General features: G+C 42.7%; 1 protein-coding gene across 6 annotated transcripts in view; it reads left to right on the top strand.

The window, feature by feature from the left end:
• Positions 1-40: 40 nt before the first annotated feature.
• Positions 41-10,565, top strand: part of LOC104144611 (cytosolic carboxypeptidase 1) — a 74,306-nt gene continuing 63,781 nt past the window's right edge. For 4 of the 6 annotated variants that reach the window (XM_068927087.1, XM_068927089.1, XM_068927090.1 and 1 more), the window contains exon 1: positions 71-494. The gene's annotated coding sequence lies outside the window, so the exon portion shown is untranslated. Of the gene's footprint in view, positions 495-9,024; positions 9,102-10,565 lie in introns of those variants that run through there. The other 2 variants (XM_068927084.1, XM_068927086.1) reach the window with 2 other exon arrangements.

Below are 10,565 nucleotides of genomic sequence, written 5' to 3'. Positions count from 1 at the left end.
CCGGCGGGGAGGGCGAGGGGCGGTGCGTATCGCGAGAGTTGGAATCATCGCGAGAAAGACAGGTGGTAACGGTGCGCCGCGGCCGTTAGGCGCGCGGGTGATCCCGGCCGCGGGTGATCCTGGCGGCCGGTGTCCCGGGCCGCGGCGGCGGCTGGGTGTGAGTCAGGCGGGAGCTGTGCTGCAACAGCCGTGGCTCCTCTGCTACCGATGCTGGCGAGGATGCCCTGAGTGAGGATCGCGGCGGCTTTGGGCGCTCGCTCTAGGAAAGGCCGGGGCGAGCGCGGAGAAGAGCAGAGCAAGAGCCCTCCGCGCCCCAGACCGCAGTGCCCGAGGACATGCTGGCTCCGACTAGGAAAAAGAAGACTGAGGAGGGGTCGGAAGTGCTCCAGCATGTGAAGGCTGTTGTGAAGAGGGCGGTAGGGATCCGCTGCCCTCTCCGCCTCTGCGGCGAGGTTACGAAGACACTGGCTCATCTCGCGGCTACAGGACTATAGGTTAGGGATTAGGAGAGTTTTTTTGGCTAGTGGAGCACCTAGAAAATGCTGCTTAATAAGCCTAGAGAATCTCCTTCTTTAAGGAGTTACTGTGACGATTTAGGTGAACTGCTGCTACTGCTGCTTGCATTTCATCTGGTTTGCCTCTGTGGGAATCTTGGGCCTTCTCAACTTTGTGTTTCTGTGATCCAGTATCTCTTTTTCTGGTTGTTATTTGCACCCTAGCGTGAGTTAGTCTTGTGATGCTGTAATGGAGACCTTTGATGGTGGTGCACAGTTGGTAGTCTTGGTATTGCTGCCAAATTGAAAACAGGCTTGAGGCAATTTTTTCTGTGTCTAGTGTTTGCTCTCATACCTTTCATTCTCCCCATTTTTATGTAACATATCTTGCAGGGTTTTTATAACTATGTTTCTCTGTGGAGTTCATTTAGGTATTTTGATGATCCACCTTTTTTGCCAGTGAGGGAGCCAGCTGACAGTTAATAAGATGTCTTAGGGAACCATACTTTTAGAGCCATTTACGGTGGATTTAATCTTTAGTGTTCTTTCAGAATGCATAAGCTGAATGCTTTCAGTGTTTCAGGGTAAAAGACAGCTGTTAGTATGCTTTGCTAACCAAGTAAGCTAGTTTAAGTAGCTTTTGCCTCCAGAACTATGACAAAGTAGTTAAATTTAAAATGGAAATGCTTAACTTCGTCTGTCACCCTTCTATCTAGAGGAACAGGTTCCAAGTACAGAATACTCGCCACAGGTAAAAGGGGAGAACTTTATGTGAGCTCCTGTTAAACCACTGGCATCATGTAACTTGCGTGAAAGAATTATGTCTTTAGTTCAAGGGCTGTTGATATGTCTGGTGGTTCACAGCTGTGCTGTAGTTATACTGACTTCCTAAAAAGGTGTACAACTCAATGTAATATATATCTTCTAACGATTTCAAGGTTTTGGCCACAGAGTATGTCATTGTCTGAACCTAGCTAATGGGTTGAGGAAACCTGGTAGTGATTAAATATCTGTAAACAAAAACTAGTTTTATCTGTTTTCCTCTGATATAGAACACAGTGGTGCCGGGACCCTCACTGCTCTCTAGAAGGAAGGCTGAATATCTGGGGAATTCAGTCATTAATTTCTTCAGGAGAGAAGGACCCTAGCCCATACAGTAATATGCAATGATCATCTAGCTACCAAATTAATGAAACAATTCAGTATTTAATTAAAAATTCTGAGAAGGTTTGTCATAATGTACTTCCTTCAGCAAACACCTATTTATGTTTCTGCCCAGGCTGAATAGTAACAGCTGTGGGCTAGCTTTTGTGATCGTGGTGATCTCAGTCCAATTCTCAGTAGACCAATGAATGCATCATAACTGCCTGGAATCGGTTATAACTTCCCTTGGCAAAAATACCTGGAGTCAAAAATGAACACCGTAGCAATTTCAAAAGCTTCCACGTGTTCACTGCAGTAACTCATAAGCTGTTTTATTTCAAGAACATCAAAGCACTTGTTTTACCTGATATGGTACAATGAAGCGCACTGACAGCACTATGAAGTCTTGGTCTGACTTCTCATAGGAGTGATATTCACATACAAAGAAATAAAATCTCTCTCTCTCTTTTTTTTTCCCTTCCCCCACACACTCATTTTTGTTCCCCTTTCCCAAGACCTCAAGCTTGGCTGGGATTGATTACAAAAGATACTTGTATGTAAAGTGCCTTAGTGTTTACTACAAAAGCATCCCTCTTTTTCACTCAAGCACAGCATCTGTTTAGGGTCCATGAGATAGCTCTCAATGTTAATAAAAACAGAAAAGAAAAACAACCTGTGGTTAATTCTTGGTGGCTATATCCATAATGTTGTGTGTTCCCTTCTTGGTGAAGTAGGCATGGATTAAATGTAAGGTTATGAGGAGATTGCGCCAGTCTTAATTACTGACTAACTTTGTTCTATTAATACAGTAAGAAACGCTTTATCATATACTTACTTTAAATAGGCTGCTTTGTTTAAGGAAACCGAGCTATACCTCAGCTAACCGGGTAGTAACTAATTTAGGGCCTAGTCAGTCGACTGTGCAGCATTTTTGCCTTTCAGAAATAATGGCAAATTAATTTTGAAGGTACAGATGTATTTTGTGTGAGTTTGTAATAGACAGTGCCTATTTTTACACCGTAGAACCTCATACTAAAGCATTGTGAATTTTTAAGGATACTTACAAAGAGATATGAGCAGACTTGTCCTCACTATTCAGCTTAAGAAAAAATATTCTGTGAAATTGATCTGCATAAGAGAAGAAGCATGTGTCATCTTTGAAGTACTGTATCCACAAAAGTCAGTCAAATTAAATGGACATACGTAAGTTACCAGTGAGTCTTGCCTACTTATAACATGTTATATTTTTCTCATGCTCTGGAAGCTGTTCTTAAAGCATGCTTAATAAATAGAAACAGTTAGATTTAAGAGATAACTGTCCTTTGTCTGCTGTAATAGTATGCATCAAGAATCTTAAGCTTGTGGAGTTAAGTATTTACTTGTTTATGGAAAATTACAACAAAATCACTTGCTTATCATATTTATGAATAACACAGTCGACCCTCCTCTCCCTGATGTAATGTCTTAAATCCACCATGCGAAGGGAAGTCACCTGCTGCAAGTTACTTTTAAGTAGCTTTCCCCCAAGAAACAGGTATCATTTCTGAAAGTCACTCTTTTCCCCTTGGCCTTGTCAAAGGACCGTGGAGACTGCTCAGGAATTAGCATTGCTTTAGATGCCCTTGTCAATGGAAGTAATTGGTGCAGGGAGCGGAGGAAAATAGAGATATGTGAAAGTATGTAAGTACTTTCATAAATAGAAAGAAGGTGACCTTCAGCTGGGCCCAAGTCTATTTTAATTCTTGCTGTTCTTTACCGTGCCTGTATTTGGTGGAGTTTACCACAGATTAAGGGCCTATAAAAATCAGCTGGAAAACTGCCCCAGTTTTCAGGTTCACAGTACTTAGCTACCAGCTTTGTACTGATAAAAGCTGTCAAAATCTGGTGCACCGAAATGACTGGAAACGGTTATGATAATATTCAGAATATGAGGAGGCAGCAGCATATTACTCTCAGTGCACAAATTAAATGATGTGCATAAAGTCTTCCCTTTTTAATAAAACTGGGAGAATGGAGGTTGTTTGACTGGAATGTACAAGATTCACTGATTTTTTTTTTTTTTGTATTAATATCCTCCATATACAAATTAAACTTGATGGTCGTCAGCAGGTATTTGAAAAAAGTAACCAACTTGGTGTGAGTCTTTGAAGTGTAGTGTATCATTCCTCCCCACCTCCCCAAACAAAAAACATGACCAAAAAACCCCCATTTAGATGAAAATATCACCATTATACAAATCTATACATTCTGAGTTGGCCTATGCAACAAATAAAGTATATCTGCAAACTTCCACTTTTTACTTACGCTTTCAGAGAGATCAGTTGATGGGTTGTTATTTCTTTTGTAATGTTACAAGAGAAAGAATCGCTGAATGAAACTAGATATGAGGTTGAACTGAAATGCTTTTGCATACTTTGAAATACAGCATGTAGCGGAGCAGGAAAGATCTCAAAGGTGAAAAAGAACAGAGGCTCTGTTGGAAAAGTACCAAATGCTCTGATGGCTAGAGAGGATTGACATACCTAGAGATAAAGAGCCAAAAACAAATTGTTCAGTGGGTGTGTAGAGACAAGTGTTGGCTCTCAGATGAGAGAACGATTATTTCTTAGAATCAGGGACAGCTAGTAGTCATGTTTATTGTCTGGAACTGAGTGGATTTGTTCAGTGTAGGGGACTCTAAAACAGGTGAGACAGATTTAATTACTGCAGATTTACTAAGGAAGATTTAAGATTTACTAGGAAACAACTAGTAACCATGTGATAGTTACAAAGGAAACTGGAGAGAGGAGAACTTTTAGTCCATTACAGCATCCTGATCTGTCTCTTGCAAAGTCTCTCCATCTGAAATCACCTACTCAAAGAGAATCATAGCTCTGAGCATGTTCCAGTATTGTGCTTTCAGTCAACATGGTTTTCTTTTGTGTGATTACAGCTTCCGTTTGCTTCATGAGAATTTGTTTGAATGAAACAGAGATTCAGGCAGTCCTATGCTGAGATCCTTTTTGTCCATTTGCGTGTGAATCAACTTTGTCTTCATCCTGTGAAAATAAAACAATGATAGAACGTGTTTATTAACAAGTTTTCTACAGTCTCCTATTGGAGCTGTGATAAGGCTTTCAAGAGGGAGTAATAAAAAGGAAGATTTATCTTGAGTGAACTGCAGTATTTCTCACAGGTCTTATCCTGATTTCTGTTTCAACATCTACATAAACTGACCAGATCTGATTTTAGTCAGTGGATATATGACAGTCTCCTAGCTAATAACTGTATTAGGGAAAATGTGGCCTATTTAATATTTCTCTGTACCAAAGATTATAATCATATATATTTACTGCTAACAGAAGTGTGTTATTCCTTTCCCTAGAAATCTTTCCATGATTGACTAGTAGCTGGCAGTGGCTGTTATTTTAGTTTTAACAGAGTAAAAGCAGGAAAGGTATTGATCAGTTTCTCAGCTGTCATGAATTGGCATGGTCTCACTGAAATCATGTAAAAGGATAGTGGGTCTGTTCCTGCTTACATATTATTACCATTCAACTATTTTGAAGCGCTTTTTCTTGTTCCCCTCGTCTTTCTGTTTCCCCAGGGAATAACCATCAACTCTTAAAATTACTTATGATTATTTTAGTTATATGCTCCTATCCTGAAAGTCTTACTGCACTACTTACGTACTGGTAGTTGGTGAAGAATCAGGTCATAAACATGCAATAGAAGGTGGGGAAGGCTCTCTCTGTTTGCGGACTTACGCCCAGCTGTCCATGCTTGTCACTCAATTCATTCTGCTTATTATCTTGACAAAAATTACTAAATTAATTTAATGGGATTGGCTTATATAAACATATAAAGTGCCTTTTTTTTTGCTTATGCTGCTGAACGTGTCCTTTGCCTTTTCTTGCCTTCCCCTTTCACAGTGCTTGTAGGTTGGCCTATATTTGTTGCTTTTTCTGAGTTCTTGGATCAAGCTGTTAAGCATGTACTAATGAGAGAATTTCCTTCAAATACTGAAATTCGAGACTTAATCTCGTGTGGAAGCAGCTCTTCTCCGCAAGGCTGTATTATTGTGTCTGTTAATTTCAGGAAGGAGGGACTGGCTCCCTATCAAACTTGCATTTAATGGCAATAATATAATCTGCCATTACCTTTTTTTGTTGTTGTTGCTTAAAAACGCAGCTTTATAGCTTTTTCTGTCTACGAAGAAAGTTAATTGCTTCTGGTAGTTTCATGTACCTGTCAGACCTTACTTGAAATATTGTACAATTTGGTGATGTCAAAAAAGAAACCATTACATTAATGTTAATAGTATCAAATAAATAATTTAGACTTGTGTTCTGAGAGTTATTTTAAGTATATCTTTACAAAGGAATCCATGGATAAACTATTCACTTTCACACACAGTAATCTGTTTCAAAATAGAAACAAACTAGGACAAGTTCTTGCAAACAGTCTCACACAAGTAAATTCCATCAGAACCAGTGACAATTCTTATGTAAATAAGAACAGCTTACGAATGTAAATAAGAATATTGGTTTGCAAGTACATTTGTATGCCAGAGTGAAGTTTCCCAAAGATAAATTTCTGAACTTGTGCTCTGTAGAACTAAATGCTAAATGTGGAATCACTTTACCTGCAAGAAAACCTAGGTCTAATAAATGGCCCCATAAACAGATGTTTAGCTAGAAAAAATAGGAGTTGTGTGCAGAATCTCTTGGGTGAAATAAGAATGAAACCTTTATCGTAGTTACTTTGTGTTGGGGTTCTGTTTATCTGCATTCTTTGATTACATTCCCAGTGTGAAAAGGTAATTGATTTCAGTAACTGATCCAAGTATTTGTATTAGCCATATTGATAACCGCTCTTTTTTTCTTTAAGTGAAATGGCACTTTTTTCCAGTCTTAGATTAATTGGATCTAATGCTGTATCATTTTTCTTCAGTAGAGAAGTCTCATATTTTTAATATTCTTTTTTCCTCATGTGCCAGCACACGTTCAGAGCTGTCTAAAACCATTCTTTTCTGGACTAACTTCTTAAGTAAACTAACTTTGACTTCAGCTCTGAAGATGTTTTTTTTTTTAATCTGTAGTCCCTTTATTTGCTCTTTATTTGTCAGTACCTGCCTTAAGACTATTTTTGTCTTAAACTGAGTCATATTTCAGTTTATTCCATGTCTTCTGCTAATGCCCTGACAATGCTTTAGACTGAGCTGTGCATTCAGAATCGTTCTATGAACAGAACTTCACAGGGAACTTGTAGCTGTAGTCTTTACTGGTTTAAAGTATTCTCTCTTTATAATAGTCCAGTATGACTGCTGTTACAGAATGAGACTGACTACTCCTATTCCAGTGCCAATACACCAGTAAATCCCTGCCTTCTGATACTCTGCATTCCTTTTATTCAAGACTGAATAAAAGGACTGTAAGGCAGGAGAAGGAGGGATCTCCTTCCAAATGTATGTGTATGTTTTGGTTGTAACCCAAACCCAATAGGTTTACAAATTCTAGCGAGCATAATTAATGTTGAAATGCTGTAGAAAGATCAAGTGAACAGTAGTAAAATAAGAACTGGTTATATCCCTTAACTACTCCTATCCATTCGTGTTAATATGGAGAGGTATTAAGAAAAGGTAATCTGCATTTATGCATAAGTGACACAATAATGGACTAAACAATCTGCTAAACCACTTTAAACTTGAATTCACTCCACTGAAACTGCAGTTGACTTCCCTGATCTAATGTGCAGAAAATGGCTCACCCTAGCTAGGCAAAGACTGCAGTAGCAAGGCCCAAATAGGAGGATTGGTCATCTCCTCTCTATCTCGGCTATACGAAAGTAGACCCCAAGTCCTAACCTCTGAAGTATCTGCTGATTTGTCACTAGAGAAGCTTGTTTAACGTTCAGAAGGTTGGGGGGTGTGTGTGTGTGTGTGTGTGTGTATTCTCTACAGGTCATCTGTACACTGTTGCATGGATAAGCAGAAGTTTGCCTTCTTGCTAACACCATAATCTTTACCTGAGCAAAAGGATTAACAAGCAGTAATTGTAAACTGTTCTCTAGGTGATTCGACTCCAAGGAAGTGTTAGCAACTGTCATATGAAGAGCACTGTTACTTGCCAGCCTCTAGCATAAGAGTCTTAGAAATGAGGAATCCTCTTCTTTGTTCCAGTCTTTGGGAGTGGAATGAATTATGGCACCTGGGACAGTAGTTACAGATGATGTAGCCAAATGGATAAGACACGCACTTTGAAAGGCAAGATGAATAAAACTTTTTGATGGATCTGAAATCTGTTTTTTACTGTATGAGAATTAGCTTGCGTAACTGAAGTTCCCTATAGTATTTGGGAAACTGACTTTGGATATAAGGATTATGCTTTCAACAGAAACGTTAACTATAATGAGTGGTAGAAATGAGGTTTGGACTGGATTTCCTGTTAACAGCCTTTGCTGAACGGCTGCTGCTTCTCCGTAAGTTTTGTAAACTGCCACAGTATAAGAATTTGACCTTGGAATTCTTAACAGTTTGCTTTGTGTAAAACTCCATCTTAAGAACTTCAGGAAAAAGGAGATATTGTTTGTTTGTTTCCACAGATGGAAAAGTGACAGAGAGGGGAGGTTAAGTTTCCTGCTTCCAGAAGTCACCAGTCACAATACCAGGAGTATTTTTGAGTGGCTCAGAACCAGGCACGTAGAGGTTAATTTACCATAATGTACAGTGCTTAACACACTGTCTTCATACTACTAATATGAAGTATTATTTCCCTTTTGCAGAAAAAGATATGGGAGGGAAAGAAAATGAAGCCCTTGGCAGTCACAGATCCCTAATCTCCTGAATCTTGTTTCGTGCCTCGGTGTTCTGGGTAGTAGGGATCTATGAGCTTCACCTGCAGCTGTGAGTACTCAGCTGCTATAAAAAGCAGGTGCAAAAGTTTCACCGAGTTGGTGAGGGAGAGCACCACGAAAATAAGGACAACCCAAGCAGAGCTGCCTGTAAGAAGGGTGATGCTACAGGAAGGCCACAGGCGAGGTTGATTCACGCGACTGTCATACAGGTCCTAACACCATATGGTTCCCGCAGCAGCTGGCGGAGCAGCCCGCAGCCGTCCCGAGGGCCCGCCGCACAGCAGCAGCGGGGGCGCCCGGGCGGAGCCGCCTTCCCTGCCCGCCCGGCCTCACCGGCGGGCGGCGGAGCGGCCCGGCCGTGCACCCCCCGCGGGGCGGCGGCGGCGGCGCGGGGCGGCGGCGGCGGCGCGGAGCGCGGCGCCTGCGCAAGGCCGGGGCGCGGCGCGGCGCAGCGCGGCGCGTTGGGCGGGGGGGCCGCGACGTCCCCGCGGTGCGGGCAGGTTCCTGCCGCCGCCGCTCGCATGAGGGACGGCGGGGCCGCAGCCGCCGCCTGCCGCCCCCGCACCGGCGCGGCGTCCCGAGGGCGTGCGGCGGGCGGCTCCAGCCACCGGCGCGGCGGCCGCCGCCAAGGTGAAGCCCCTCGGCAGGGCGGGCGGCTGGGCGGGCGGGGGCCGCCTGCGGCAGGGCCGGGCCGGGCCGGGCCGGGCGAGGCGGGGGGTCTGCGTGCTGCGGGTCCCCGCGGGCGGCGGGGGGGGCCGCGCTGCAGCGGGGCGGTGGTTTCCTGCCGGCGGCGGCCCGAGCGGGTGTCGGCCGGCCTGCGGGCTGCCCTGCCCGGCGGCGGGCGCGAGCGGGGCTTCTCCGTGCCGGCGGGGTGCGGAGAGCCTGTCTGCGGTGGGAGGTGGCAACGCCTGGGGCTGTTCCGCCCAGCGGGGAAGCCGCGCGTCAAAGCCCTGTCCTGCCGAGGCGGGTGCTGCTGACCTCCTAGCCCGCTGCGCGGCCGGCCTGCGGAGCCTCGCACGGGTGCTGCCGGTGAAAGGCCACTGCTGAAATAACACTTAGTTAATGGGCCGTGCGGCATAGCCTGCCAAATTTCTGTTTAAGGTGGCCTGTATCTGAATGGGTTAATATTCTGTGTGTTTTTTCTCCCCTCCTTCCCCCCCTTCGTTTGTGGAAATCAAACTTATTTTTGCAGGTGGCATTTCAAATGCTTAAGAGAGACTCTGAGCAATAACCTGCATATAGCAGAGGATGGTGCTTTTTTATAGTGTACTGTGTTTTCAAACACTAAGCTTTGACATTGGTTAGGGAATCTCACTTGGATAAACTTCCATCATTTTTCCTTTCTTCTAGCTCTAAGCTTTCCGTTGCGTATTGCCGACAGAGATCACCTTGTTCTATGTACTTGCACCATGTAAAATGCTATGAAGCTTTTATGTGAGGTTGTGACATAAATGCTGACTTTATGTGTTTGTTTTTCCCTCTTGAGGAAATTAGATCTGCAACAATAAACATATTCTCTGTAATGATGCTCTTTTAGAGGAATAGGTATGTGTACTACCTTTATTGACTCTCTTTCGTGAAAAGGTTTCCCTATTTTGCAAGTAGCCTTTGGTGTACATTTTACTCTTGCATGTAATGGCAGGGTGATGACGGTAACAGGATGCTGATGAGAGGATAGCCTCGCCCTCAAAGAAATCATGCTTGTGACCTAAGAGTTTTTCTGGAAATATTTATAATATTTCACATTTTGTGCTATGAGGTCAGTGCAAGTCTATATTGGAATAACTTTATTTTTGAACTGGGGAGTGGCAGAAGAAACCGGATATATGTTAAGTTTTTTTTATATAATAGCTTTCTGCCTTATTTTGGAATTGTGGTTATACGCAGTAAGATTTTGACGGGGCTCTCTTTGGCCTTCAGTTACTCATAGAGCCTATGTAGGAATTGCTTATATTATTATTATTTTCTGTCCCTTTTCTTATCTCTTTGTTTTGAGGTAATCCATTTCCTAGTCAGAAACTAGTCAGATAAGCATATCTTTTATCAGATCTACCTGTCTAATTTTCTTGTATAGGCTGTATTTTATTCATGAAT

This window comes from Struthio camelus, chromosome Z (assembly GCF_040807025.1).
Source record: "Struthio camelus isolate bStrCam1 chromosome Z, bStrCam1.hap1, whole genome shotgun sequence".
Taxonomy (NCBI): Eukaryota; Metazoa; Chordata; class Aves; order Struthioniformes; family Struthionidae; genus Struthio; species Struthio camelus.
Note: the sequence above shows the minus strand (reverse complement) of the source record. Positions and strands in the feature narration are given on the sequence as shown.